General features: G+C 34.0%; 1 protein-coding gene across 1 annotated transcript in view; it reads right to left on the minus strand.

Annotated features, from left to right (window-relative positions):
* The window catches only part of MS3_00004734 (uncharacterized protein), a 36,056-nt gene extending 23,852 nt beyond the window's left edge, over positions 1-12,204 (minus strand). The window contains exon 1 of the mRNA XM_051212702.1: positions 11,806-12,204. The gene's annotated coding sequence lies outside the window, so the exon portion shown is untranslated. The remainder of the gene's footprint in view (positions 1-11,805) is intronic.
* Positions 12,205-15,892: the final 3,688 nt, after the last annotated feature.

Consider the following 15,892-nt stretch of genomic DNA (forward strand, 5'->3'; position numbering starts at 1 on the left):
AATTGGACAGTTTCCGATATTCTTCATTGAATATTAGTCAATCTTAGTTGACATTTGTGTATCTATTACAGATTGCCTCGATCAAGTCATCATTTTTTATAGCATACATAGAATGTGGTTAGGAATGGGATACAGAACAAGGGCTCAACATATTTTGAATGTATCAGCTGAGTCTACCGATAATCCAGTGCTGATATGGACTCCGGGACTCGAACTCGTTATCTTTCGCTTTAAAGGCCAATCGCATCGCCCAGTGAGCTGATCACTGGACAAACTCATTGACGATGGAAATAAAGTTTTTTGCATAAGTACACTTCCGTCCAAGTTGCTACACTCAATTATCCCAGTGAGATGAACATAAAAATAGTTTAGCTTATGATTTTAGGAGAAAACAACACTTCATGGAATATAAGGTAAAAACCAATTATGAAACTCGGGATACAGGGGAGAAGAAAAAGTAAATGTATCTGGGCCGTTTTTATCGAATCTGAGCCATAAACGATGTGTCTGACAAAGAGTGATAATTCAAATGCGAATATGTTTCTTAAAAATGTATTAAAAAATAATTCCGAACTTCTGTTTATATGACACAAGGAGAAGAAACGGGAAATGAATAAACGATGATCTTATATTAATCGAGATCCAAGTACATCTGGAGGTAATTTTGACAAAAAGCCTTTGGCGAGATCAATTTAATTTTTGGACTCTTTTTGTTCTAGATTGACCTTAGTCTCAGGTACAAGTGAAAACAATGAGACACTAGACGATCATTTCACCATGGTACGGGAATGCTCTGAAGTGCATACCAATGACCTTTTCAGGGATTAACTTAGCACCTTCAAGTGTCACAATAAGAGCTTAGGCTTTGAACCACGCTGTTGGCATCCAATCTTGTATATTTTCAACTTCAAACAACTCATGACGTAGCCCTACGGTCATTAAAAGTCACTGGTCACCACTGTAGACCAGCCATAAAACAATCGAACATCTGAGATGCTTTTCACTGTGATGTAATTGGTGTCTAGTGCTTGTTAGTTCTCAGTGGCATTTCCAACTGATGTCAATCTCTCACAAACACCTACTAGAAATTTCTTCATTTATTTTTTTAGCTGATTATTTAAAAGAATTCTATGGGTTTTTCTCATATATTTCTCTATACCTTTCTCTCTGGTTCTCACTTTATCCCTCTTCTTTTTAGGCTCATACTAATAATCATTGGTGTATACTTAAACTTTTCTTCAGATTAAATTCCAAGTTAGTTTTAGTGATGTTTATTGACTACTTGGACAGACATAATTGAACTCTACCGGTCACAAATTTTAATCAGATCTTCCGTCGATTTTTGACTCGATTATAATTAATTGCTTGGGTTGTTGGTGAATATAAGTTCAACTTGAAGTTTATGTCATCAACATAGAAAAGCTGGTGACACTGAATTTAATATGAATACATATGTCAGTAAAAGTTTCTAAATTAAAATTAAGACAAATGTTATGGCAAAGTGAATCGTTTAGCCGATTTTCATAAACACTAATTCAAGTTATTTAACACAGATTTATGTAGTCCATTTCACGGTACTTCTCTATAACATAAACAATCAACAATGTAACAACATTTTATTAAACCTCAATTATAATTCTGTGAAAAATTAAAAGGATCTTGAAAATTTCTTATAAAAAATCTTTTAATCAGTCGAAGAATCATGAAGAATTTTTGGATATACTTATTTCTTTTCATTTGTGTTGAATTATCAGTGACTGATGGGATCCACTTTTGAGGTTGAGGATATAATAGTAATGGTAGCGAACTGTTAAAAATTGTTGAGTACTTGAGACATTAGGTCAATAAGATATACGACAAAGTGTAAATGAGAAATGCTGACTGGCTCATGCTACATTTTCTGAGGGACATGGATCTATATTTATGAATTAGTTTTGTATATATTCTACTTTGGTTAGCTAATAAAAGCTTCTTACTCACTCTGAGTTTTCTTCGTTAAGTAGCTGGCTTAAACACTTATATAAGAGGCTTATATATCAATAGGAGATTTAGGTAGTCGTACAACATTATATTTTGTAGCGACCGGTCAGTATTATTTGGTTTCCTTTACCACTGTTTTCATGACTTATTTGCCGAAAAGATTACTTAAATCCGTAATCACAAAGTATTACGGTGTGAAGTCAGTTTATATCACAGACTGGCGAACTAGTCAATATAAGGAAGCAGTGAACGATTGGTAACAGAATCAGGTATAAAAAGGATCAATAACAACTGGAAAGAACGGGAAAGGATTACTCAGGACAGGGTTGGATGGAGAGTGCTGATGGGCGGTCTATCCTCTTCCACGAGGAGTAACAGGCGTAAGTAAGTTTTCAATAACTACAACAGTTTACTTTTGTATTCACGATAGAATTACTTCTGAACTTATCACCATGTATATTTCGAACTTTTATAAAGAAAGGTTAATATATACAGCCACTAACATCAATGGCAACAACGTCTACATTATTATTATTATTGTTATTATTATTATTATTATATTTGACAGTAAGATTAAACAGAAACACGGAAAATATACTGTGTTAAGGAGTAAATGGATGAGTGGAAGAAATTGATGAAATGTAAAACAAAACGTGGAAAAAGCCAAGAAAAATAGAATGTGGAATTCAGTTTTTAAAGATATCAACAACTGGATAATTCTGACACGTATTAGTAATGATATGAACATTATATACTTTGAATAAGTTAATCACCGTCTGGATTCAGTAGCATAGAGTATACTGTGTTGATATTTAAGGCAAAATGTACTGGGTTCAGGTTTCCGTGTAGACATCATTAAGACAATCTAGTTTAGACCCAAAATGGTATGAAATAGACTGTCTCAATTCCGACGACAATAACAATTTATCTACACTGCAGACCTTGTTACAAAATGTCACTATTGAGAAAATCTTTACATAACGAATATAAGTCAGTGAGACTATCATTTATGAACGACTTTTGAGCAACGCTAAAATGGCCTTGAAAATATTCACCTACTGACTAGAGTTAAATAAGGTTTATAAACCGATGTGAAGAATTAGGATCAATATTTACAGGATTAATAAATGGATATAGGGTTTTCATCATAAACTGACATCAGCCCTAATATTAAAATTCTATTGAACCAAAAATAATTTTGTGTCAAAATTCAAGATCCACTATCATAAACATAATTGATTCTTCCATAAATTCTGTCAACAACGATTAGTGACGATCCACTTCAACAGGTTACTTTAAACCATTCATTAATAATAAAGGAAAATGACTGAAATAAACGAATTTTACGATTTATGTACAACAAGATAGACGTATACAGACACTGTACAAACACTAAACTATCTACGTTGGACAATCACTGGAAAACTGAAATCAATGCACGGCCATTCTCTCTTAGTATGGGACTCTCTGGCACTGCACATCCGCAACCTTGTAGCTGTGAGAAAACGCTTAATTTATAGACCACTTAGTCTGGGTCCAGTGTTGTACAAAATTTGCATCAGCCAGTCCACAATATTTTGAATCATATTCAGTTGCCCAGTCTGTGACTTTAATGCGAATAGTGAAAGTCAGTTTTTACAGTGAGTATAATATCATTGAGTCTTTTGATCAAAATCAAGTAATCCACCCTCCCTTCAACTTTAATGTATGTTTCATTTATCACAATCGATAACTCCGCCTGTAGCTCTTCTAGAGTTACTGCCGGTCCCAAGCCCGGGTAAAGGAGGAGGGTTGGGCATGGGGTTAGCGTCCCCATCCCGTAGAAAACTAACTCGCTAAAAAACGCTTACCAGAAAAAATAATTCAAACCATTTTAACTCTGCCCTGAGAGTTAGAAGGTCTTCATTTAGAAGAATTATGACGCTTCATGGTGAAAGCCGAGTTCGTTCGGAAGCCACGAGGCCGATGCCCCTTCTAACAACCAGAGCAAAAATTTTTATAGGTACATGGAACGTTAGAACAATGTGGAAAACCGGGAAGACCAGTCAACTTGCAACGGAAATGAGGAGATACAACTTAGCAGTACTGGGAATCAGCGAAACCCACTGGACCCAAGCTGGACAGAAAAGGCTAGCTACGGCAGAGATGCTGCTATACTCCGGTCACGAAGAGGACAATGCTCCACACACTCAGGGAGTTGCTCTAATGCTGTCCAAAGTAGCACGAAATGCACTTGTACGATGGGAATCTCACGGATCCAGAATCATCAAAGCATCATTCAAAACAAAGAGGGAGGGGATCTTAATGAATATTATCCAATGTTATGCACCCACCAATGGTAGCAACGACGACATTAAAGATCAATTCTACGAGCGGCTGCAGTCAATCATAGAGAAATGCTCAAGAAAGGACCTCACCATTCTGATGGGAGATCTAAATGCCAAGGTCGGAATAGACAACACTGGATATGAAGATATTATGGGACGACATGGACTGGGAGAGAGGAACGAAAATGGAGAAAGATTTGCAAATTTGTGTGCATTCAACAAATTAGTCATAGGAGGCACAATATTTCCACACAAACGTATACACAAGGCTACATGGATCTCACCGGACCACACTACAGAGAACCAGATAGACCATATTTGCATCAACAAAAAATTCCGAAGGACAATGGAAGATGTGAGAACCAGGAGAGGAGCTGACGTAGCTTCAGATCACCACCTAGTTGTAGCCAATTTAAAACTGAAGCTAAAAAAGAACTGGACAAGTGGACAAACAGCAATACAAAGGTTCAATACAGCCTTCCTTCGAGATACTGACAAACTCAATGAATTCAAGATAGCTCTCAACAACAGATTCCAAGCCTTTCAAGATCTACTGAAGGAAGAAGAAACTAGTATGGAGGACAACTGGAACGGCATCAAAGAAACATTGACTTCAACGTGTCAAGAGGTTCTGGGCCTAAAGAAATACCATCATAAGGAATGGATCTCTACAGAAACACTGGACAAGATCAAAGAAAGGAAGAACAAGAAGGCAGCAATTAACAACAGCCAAACACGAGCAGAGAAAGTCCAAGCACAAGCTGAATACATAGAAGCAAACAAGCAAGTGAAGAGGAGCATTAGAGCCGACAGGAAGAAATACGTGGAAGAATTAGTAACGACGGCAGAAAAAGCTGCTAGAGAAGGAAATATGAAACAGCTCTACGATACAACGAAGAAACTATCAGGGAAATACAGTAAACCAGAGAGGCCGGTCAAAGACAAAGAAGGCAAGCCAATCACTGAAATTCAACAACAGCGAAACAGATGGGTAGAATACTTCGAGGAACTCCTGAATAGGCCGGCTCCAATGAATCCACCGAACATCGAAGTAGCACACACAGATCTTCCTATAGATGTCAACCCACCAACGACGGAAGAAATTAGAATGGCCGTCAGACAAATCAAGAACGGGAAAGCAGCAGGACCCGACAACATACCAGCTGAAGCACTGAAATCAGACGTCGAAGTAACCACAAGCATGCTTTACCCTCTATTCAAAAAGATTTGGGAGGAGGAACAAGTGCCAATGGACTGGAAAGAAGGACACCTCATCAAGATTCCAAAGAAAGGAGATCTGAGCAAATGTGAAAACTACAGAGGCATAACACTACTGTCAATACCAGGGAAAGTCTTCAACAGAGTGTTGCTGAACCGGATGAAGGATGCAGTAGATGCCCAACTTCGAGATCAACAAGCTGGATTCCGAAAGGATCGGTCGTGCACAGACCAAATTGCGACACTACGGATCATCGTCGAACAATCAGTTGAGTGGAACTCATCACTATACATCAACATCATTGATTATGAAAAGGCATTCGACAGTGTAGATAGGAGGACATTATGGAAACTTCTTCGACACTACGGAGTTCCTGAGAAGATTGTCAATATTATCCGGAACTCATACGACGGACTACAGTGCAAAGTAGTGCATGGAGGACAGCTGACAGATGCATTCCAAGTAAGGACCAGAGTCAGACAAGGCTGTTTACTCTCTCCCTTCCTTTTTCTTCTGGTGGTCGACTGGATTATGAAGACCTCGACATCTGAAGGAAAACACGGAATACAATGGACAGCTCAGAACCAATTAGACGATCTGGACTTCGCAGATGACCTAGCCCTCCTATCACGTACACGTGAACAGATTCAGATAAAGACAGCCAATGTAGCAGCAGTCTCTGCATCAGTAGGCCTCAGTATACACAAAGGGAAAACTAAGGTCCTCAAATTCAAAGCGGAGAACAGCAATCCAATCACCCTTGATGGCGAAACTCTGGAAGATGTAGAATCCTTCACATATCTGGGAAGCATCGTCGATAGACATGGAGGTTCAGATGCAGACGTAAAGGCGAGGATTGGCAAAGCAAGGGCCGCATTCCTACAGTTGAAGAACATATGGAACTCAAAACAACTTTCAACCAATATCAAAGTGAGAATCTTCAATACGAACGTCAAGGCAATTCTACTGTATGGAGCTGAAACTTGGAGAACTACAACAACCACCATCAAGAAGATACAAGTATTTATAAATAGCTGTCTACGCAAGATACTCAACATCCGTTGGCCGGATACCATCAGCAATAGCCTTCTGTGGGAGAGAACAAACCAACTTCCAGCTGAAGAGGAAATTAGGAAAAGACGATGGAAATGGATAGGACATACATTACGCAAATCGTCAAACTGCATCACGAGGCAAGCTCTAACTTGGAATCCTGAAGGGAAGCGGAAAATAGGAAGGCCAAAGAACACATTACGTCGGATAATAGAAGCAGATATGAAAAGGATGAATTACAACTGGAAGGAGCTGGAAAGGATTGCCCAGGACAGGGTTGGATGGAGAATGCTGGTGAGCGGCCTATGCTCCTTCACGAGGAGTAACAGGTGTAAGTAAGTAAGTATCACAATCGATATCCTTTATAAGGTATTGCTCATTCCTCCTGATATATAACTTCACAAGTCAAAACTTACAGCTATAAATTTAGTGAATTTATCTCAAAGTCATTAATTACTGAGTACATGTTTCTTAAAGCGGTTGTGAAAAATTTCGTTAAATTTAATGTTTCAATAGTAAAATAGCAGTTGTATCATTTAAAGCTACTATCGGTCAGCTGATTGTTGATATTCTGACTATTTTGACCAAAAGAAGAAAATTAGAACTCTTCTGAAGTTAAAATTTTTTGCCCCTAAATGTGCTGGTACAGCCGATGGTGTGAAGAGCCCGCTCATCCTTCCTAAACTCTCTCACATGACCACGCGTATACAGCCATTGTCAGAGAAGTCCTAATCAGTGCCTTCTCGCTGCACTATTGTTGTTTACGAAATTGAGAAGTCGAAAAGAGAATGTTAGTGCTTTAACTGGGTTAATGGACACGAAGGGTCCAAATCACTGGTGCACATAAGTTCCAGGAACCTGAGGGAACGAATGGCATATGAATCTATTGTTGGTCAGCGACCACCATAGGACTGCATCTCCTATCGTTGCTCCATCACTTTGTGGATTAGGCCTTTACATCAATGGCTCGGGGAGTGGCCCCCTAAGAAAACCACTTGCTCCGGTGTTGGCGCCAGGCATCATTCCATCTCTCACACATCGAATAATTTGTGTGGTACATATGTATTTGACTCCGTCTTGTACAAATGTTTATATGCTTAAATAATGATAATAGTTTATGAACAATTCATGATCTATACACTAGGAAGATAATGCAAGCATGTATATGTATACGCATGAGGTGATCGTTGCTTATGAAAAATTGAAGTATTAAATTAATTTATTCATTTTAATATTTTTTTTTCTTTAGTCGGGTAAATGTGAAAACCTATTGATATGTGGATACATAGCTACTATTCTGATCGATTATCACACGATATATATAATCGTCTTAACTTCAACTCTCTTAAGTTTATTTGTGAAAACTTATGCAAGAAATTTCCATAAATAATCAAAAAATGAGTTAACCAGTCTGTCATTATTGTTCCGTGCTTTTTATAGTTGAGTTGTTTATCTTATCCAGTAATAAGACCATTAACCATGATTGCTACTGGATGAAGATGTTATAGCAAAAATTGAATAAAATTTAATGTATCAAATATTTGGTTTTCAAAATAACTTAATGAAACATAGAGTCCCTGAATTCCGTCCAGCATACGATCATGGAAGTACAGTGTAAAGTGGTCTTAAATTCAGTGCTTATTTTATAATCCATCTAAAACTGATATCGGTTCATGTTTTAGTTCATATGAAATGAAAAGGTATCTTTGTGTATTACCAATCTTTACAAACAATGTTCTCTAATAAGAACTGGTTTAAAAAATAAGTTCATGGTTTTAAAAAAACACATAGAATTCTCTGTATTTATTAAAATGTTGTAATCAAGACATTTCAACAAACTGATATCATTTACAAACATTACTAATTACTAACTAATCAAATCATTTTGTTTACATTTAACATTAAACTGGATTGAAGACTATAAAATTAGTAATTAAGTAGTTAATTCAAAACATATAAAACATACCAGATTGGAGGTTTTTGTGGTGATTGTACTAATTTAATAGTTGAATGCATGTGTCAATGTAAGCTAGACCACCATTGATAACTTGGAAGCACTGGACGCCAGTTTCATTCTAGTACGAGACTCCTCAGCAGTGTGTATCCATAACCCCGTAGGCGGGATTCGAATACACGAACTTTGGTTTCGTGAGCAAACACTAAACCTCTAGATCACTAGTCCGGTATCTAACGTCGTGATATGATGGGAAGAAAAATCAATTTTCGATTGATTTACTCATTATGAGTTTTGTTCAACATTACTTCCCTTCTAATTCATTGTGATGATCATTCACTGTCGTATTTATTTCCTTTTCTCCTATGATATTTTATTCTGTATAATATACGATATTCCTGTATTCCATTGACATGAACTATACTCAGTCTGATTGGTTATAACTATGTATTTCTCATATATGTGATTTAATCCTAATTATTAATCAAAATGGGTGTAAAATCAATATATAACCCAGTGTATTTTAGACTGTTTTGATCATCATCGTCGTCGTCGTCGTGTTTTGGGGTTAATAAATCATCACTTATACCAGTCTTTGTGTTCTTACTTTCGCGTTGTGGGAATCGCCGTAGTCCCTCATCCCGAGTATAAGTGATCAGCGTTTTTCGTTTTTCCGGCACAACAATTGCAACGACCCAATATAACACGGTGTTAATGTCTAACTTCAACCAATCTACGATATTGCTCCACCATCCATGATTGTTTTCAATGAGTAACTACTACACAATAAACACGGTTGAACTCCACTTGTCACGGCTTCTCATTAGAACTCCAGGAAATACCTTTTGAAGCCAGTCACTAATGAATTGACCAACACCGTTGGATGCCGGCTCAGTGATGCAGAAGATAAGCATTCACTCGTGAGACCTAAGTTCATATGTTCGAATCCTGAGTGTAGCATTATGGATGTACACTGCTGAGGAGTCTTGTAGTAGAACGAAACCGCTGTTCAGTGCTTCCAAATTTTCAATGGTGGTCTAGCTTACATCGAATCATGAAGTTAACTGATAAAAATATATAATATACGATAAAATCGATTTGAATATATTTTGAATAAAATCATAATTTTATTGATTTCCCTAGAAGACTGTATATTGGATAACACACTAATCCATTTGTACTATTTTGGTCATACTAAAAATCAATAAACATTAGCCGGTATAATTAGAAATAAATATTTATCTATTAACGATCTTATAGATGTAAGTAAAGATATCTCTTATAAATGTATCTTGTTCAATTATAAATAGCTAAATATAGTTATTTATTCTCTGAAGAAGTGACTTATACTGAGTTACGAAACGTCAGAAGATTTACTTTTTCTATTCATTGGGATACCTAAAAATAAATTTATTTATTTATAACAATCCATTCAATGTTCAATTTATACGAAATTATCAAGTCAAACCTTACTAATGATACCTTGTTCAGTTATATTAATTTAATAGTTTTCAATTATTTTAAAGAAATAGAGGTAGTGAGTAATAAAAAAAAACATTAAGGTATAATAATGTAACGAAATAACCGCAAGAAGAAGAAGAAAAAAACAACACTGAGAAACGTAGTAAAGAATTTCTATTGATCAACAAATGATCATTTTTGGCTTCTCTCTTTTCAGAGATACTTTATAACTCAATCACTTTTAGATGACTTGAATATATATAAAGATTTTCACTAGGTATACAGTAATAATAAAGAATTTCTACAGTGTTATTTGGTTGTTTGATTGAAATGAATTAAAATTTGTACAGTTAGAAATAACTTCTTATCATAAATCAATATCAGTTGTTGTTGTTATACCGTTTTATTGTCCTACAATCTTTCTAGTGATATTGATTCATGTTGTAAACTAACTTAGAAATTGTACAAAATCTGTACATATTATGACTAAGAAGAAACAGATATTAACCAGTACAAAGAATGAAGACAAAGATCCGGAAAGACGAAGATTAAAAACTGTATTTAAGCTCATATTGATCAATAGTCAGGATTTGAATAATTTAAACTAAATAATAGTTTACGCTTATCAGGCAATAACATAATGTATATTCAGTATCCAATAAAATGCATTGTATTTTGAGCTGTTATTGATGGACTATCAACTATATATATAGAATCAGTTAATTAATTTTGTTACTACTGCGTGGAATGTTTTTTTTCAAAAAATATGACAGTTATGATGCATATAGTTCAGTTTTTGATCTTACGTTTTTGCATTATGTCTATCTTTCAATATTATGCTTTATTACTAATGTTATCTGGTGAACGTAAAATGATCAGGATATAATTTCTGATAGATTATTTTATTAGATAAATTCTAAACATGTAAAATATACAATTTCATGTTAAATGTAGTACATTTAACATGTTTTGGATTCAGTCAATACCAAATGTGACTTGACTTGAACGTACAAAAATAAAACAGCTCAAAATCAGTTCCATAACAAAATAACGACAAGAAATTGTACTTATTAGGGTATTTATACTATGAAGAAGTAAAATCAATGCTTTCTATTCATTCTTTAATGGTAAAGTCTAATTATTTGGAATATTTAATCTATGGAAAATCAATAATTATCATGTTCCAAAAATGAAATAAACAATTTTTTACTAGGAAAACGAGTTTATCTCTTTTTGAAAGTAAAAATAACATTGTGAACTCTCGTTGTGCAATTATTTCCCCTACAGCTTTGTTTGTCTAATATTTATGTAATTCTATGATTCAATGAACTACATATTTTTAAAAGAAAACAGTTCACTGAATTTAAACTATTTTAAGCCAGGTGATTACCGTCAACTGTTTAGAAAAAAAACCTTCAGCATTTAATAATACCGTCAACTTATAATAAACAAACGAATTCCTATCCGACAACTTCAGTAATACGTAGTAGTCTATGAAACGATGATCACTTTTTATTCTTCCTGGTTAAACCCACATATTACCGTTAATTCTGACGTCTTTAAATTCTTTTCTTAAATATCAAAGTTTCTGATAAATGTATTACTACTTTTCAGTCCCTACAACCAACTATGAAAGCAAACTCTTTGAGGAATTACTGTCGACTACTGGTTACCATCACAAATACATAGGTGTACCAGATTTAATATTTATCACATAACCTTTGAATATATGGAACTTTCTAATAAAATTTATGTAATACTGAAATTAAAGTTATAAAATGATAAGAAAATATCATACTCTTCAAACTTACATATTTTCACTTATTCAAAGCAATAAAAGTTTATGAGGTATGTTTTATGCAAGAAATGATCATTCAAGTAATTTGAAGTAGTTTCATTTGTAATGGTTAATCTATATTTTCTTATAGTTCCATTCGTTTCAATCATACCGTTCAATTATATTTTCCATATTTTATTGTGATTTAAAGTAACCTTTTTTTAAGGATTAAACGTCTATTGTATTATAGTTATTAAATTGCTTATTATTGACCAAATTGATTTGACCTTTATTTTAACTGTTTTTTTTAAAAATCCCTCTTTTAAACGTTTTATCTATAAATATTATTATCATGATCAGTTATTAATGGGTAAGTGAAGAGTAATTTCTTAATTGGGAATAATTCAACGACCAATCAGAATGTAATTTATCTGACCAATCAAATTAAAGAATGTTCTTCAATTTGATAAAATTGTCTGAGATGAAAACTTTTAAAAAAAAAGTGAATGTGCCAAATCTATTTTGTATGTTTATGTGAATATATATTTTTAAAAAGTGATTCAATAAGTCTATTTTTATGAAGGATTGATTGACAACTATTTTCTTGAAAATATTATAACAAGTAAATTTAGGAGTTGGGAAGAGAGAATGTTCTTTTAGTCTATTACTTAAGCAGATTGATCTTTTATTCTACATTAGATAAACTACGGAAGAACAATGATCATACATAAAGTATCTAACAAATATTTGAATACGAGTTATGAAAACCGTATTTGTACAAAATTTTAGATACATCCGTTTTACTGTCTTAGAAAATATCCTCTCACTACTTCAGTTTTTTTTTAATACCCGTGAAAATTCTCAGAAAATAACTTTAGCTACCTTTTTATTGTTATCGTAGCCTCAGTAAAGCACCTAAATTACTTAGAAAGTGGTATTTTCCTTAATAGTTTATCTTCATAAATGGTTCATGACGTTTAGATTATTTTCTAAATCTTTTTCTCAAATGACATCAAAAGTTCAATGTTTAGTCGTTGTTCACATATTCGCTTGACAGAAAAACTATTTTCAACATTGAAATTATGTCATGTATTTATGAAAAACATGAAGTTTTCATAGATATCAGTTATATTTTCAATCATAAATACATTAAATGAAGCTTTTGAAAATCATTATTGTGTCTTGATTCAAAACTTTGTAACAAATTTGAAAAAAAATAACGCGGTAACGACTAGTTTCACTTAATTTTATGATCGGCCAGCTATACTATTAGAATATACAAAGTCTTCTAGAAACGTAAATGGGTTCCAAGAATGACGTATTTCGAGGATCAATTCTTGAGGAAAAATATATCCATTTTACCTACTCAGCTATCCCATTATTTCAACAAGTGATAATGATTTTAATAAAAATGAAATGATGACTGAACAGGGATCAATACAATTTTCTTCTTCAAAATACCAATTCATTTGACGCATTAGTGTTTTCTATACAGTTATTACATAACAGAAAAAAATTGCTATCCTATTGTAACTCAGTAAATTAGTCAATAACTTGCCTAAGTGTTAAGAATAGAACACTGAGTTTCAGTCTCCGCATGTGCATCAACCATAAGGACACACCTAACCGGCAAATTCCAAAATAGGACGACTCGCGTGTTCTAGATTCATCTGTTAGCTACCATCCAACTATCCATTCACAAAAAGTTGAAGGAAGACAGATTGTAACATCTAAATGATATTATTATTGTGGAATTAATGGATATAAATGCATAGTCGAATTATGGTAATTATTTTGGTATAAATAGGTTAGTTTGTCACAATTAAGAGGAATATAAGAATTTCGCTCTAAGCTGTTAATCGTAGCAAAACAGATCAACCTGAGATGGTGGATAGTATATTTTAGTCGGATTAGGATGTTTGCCACGGTGTTTCACTATCTGAAGATAAAAATTCTAACTGTGTAACATTTACTGACGTTCTGAACGAATGAATTATGATGATGATCTTCAGAATAACAATCAAAGGTCTTCAATCAAATGATCCAGTCCAGAGAACTCAGCATCACTAAAAGATATGACTGATGAATTTAAAATGGTCATTAGAAAAACTGCATCATTTCAGTAGGTAGATAAGTGTTCAAAGCAAAGCATTAAATCCTTAGGTTTATTTTTAAAAAGATGATGTCATAAATCATTAGTTTTAACTTTAGTAAAGGCTAACTTGTAATTTACACTAAAGTATTAATAAGTTTTAATCAATTTCTTTTTACTGCTACAGCACTTCTATAACAGTATTTATTGATGATCCTTTTAAAGAATTGATATAAACCGTTTGCGCAATTTTATAAATATATAAAACTTAATAAACCTTATTTAAAATAATATTTCAATGAATTAAATATATGACCAACTGAAAATCTATCAAATCATACTAACTGATGATTTCTACTCTGATATATATATATATATGCTCACTGGTGAATTACTTCAAGATGGATTTCCTGGAGTTTTATTCAGAAGCCGTGACCAGTAGAGCCCAAACCGTGTCGGGTAGAGACAGGTATTTACCTCATACAATGGATGAAGGATCGCTCAATATCATGAGTCGATTGAAATTAGACATTAACACCGTTGGATGCCAGCTCAGTGGTCTAGAAGTTCAGCGATCGTTCACGAGACCGATGGTCCTGAGTTTGAGTCCCGCATGCGGGATCGTGGATATGCCCTGCTGAAGAGTCCCACACTAGGACGAAACAGCCATCCAGTGCCTCCAGGTTTTTCATGTTGGTCTATCTTACATCGACTCATGAATCCAACTATTAATATATATATATATATATATATATATATATGATGATGAATAAAAAATAGGACGAAATATTAGTTATTAATTCCACCGTGGCCTTAGTTAAACGTTTTCTAAAAATATACGGAGAACAGCTATAATTTTAATTTCATTCATATCAGTATAATTAACATTTGAACAAAAAAGTCGGAATACAATCATATAAATATATTTAGAACAACTATCCGTTGATCTAATTAATTATGATCACAACACATGATTTGCTTATTTTTAATATTTAAAGTTTAAGATTATTAGTTTAATAAAATTTCTAAATTGTAAGTGATATTAGAAGCAGAGATGGATAGTGGCTAACAGTGAAATCCAGGACTCGCGTTTCTTCCTATTTCGAACTCATCAGCGGGATGTACCTGTAATCCAGAGTTCGTGTTCACTCTGGGACTCGAAGCCAGTACCGTTTGCTTCAAAATAATTACACCACCACTTAGCTGCTGAGTCCAGGCAGTCACTAGATTGCTCAATAGGTTAGAGTTTTAATTCATTTTTGTATTGTTTAGGAAGATTTAAACAAACAATACAAAAACTTAGATGTTGAAAAGAGTTTCGGATAATTACTCAGAACCAGTCACTTTATAAATATATTTACGTTACTGAAGATTAACAGTAAACTTAGTAGTAAAACCAGGAGGCTAAGTATGTTGATGACATACTCTGTAGGCTAACAAATGAAGTTAGATCTAGTAGACGGCGAGACCTATTGAATACATCTATTTTTTGGCTTTGCACAATCTGACAGTAACTTTTATCACAAACTGAAACCATTAGATACTCATAAGTATTTAACAGGTATTTCACATACTGATAATCTAACATTAAATTGAACTAATGACCTCAAAGTCTTAAACAGTTAGTGCGTGAACAGTATGGACGGCTTTTAAACGAGAACCATAAAGTTATTCATCCCTTCCATGTTTCGTATAGCTTTCCATTTTGGAAAAGATAAAGTCGAAAGTTGTTAAATCGGGAAATATTATGCATCATGATTGTTTTGCGTTTTTTCAACTCCTGATCTATTTAGCCAGGAAAGTTTGAAGCCGGCCAATATGCTATCAATTAACATTGATAACGGTAGCGCCATATTAAAAATTGATTGAATTTGAAATTAAAAACCAATCGGCTTTGTTGACTGAATAATATAAACTTTAAACTCCATTCTGTACACTTCCATGGAGAAAATAACTATTCAAGACTTGCTTGATTTCAACTACCTTATAAGTGTAGTCAATTCATGAAGTTATCTTCAAACTTTGTAAA

This window comes from Schistosoma haematobium, chromosome 1 (genome assembly GCF_000699445.3).
Source record: "Schistosoma haematobium chromosome 1, whole genome shotgun sequence".
Lineage (NCBI taxonomy): Eukaryota > Metazoa > Platyhelminthes > Trematoda > Strigeidida > Schistosomatidae > Schistosoma > Schistosoma haematobium.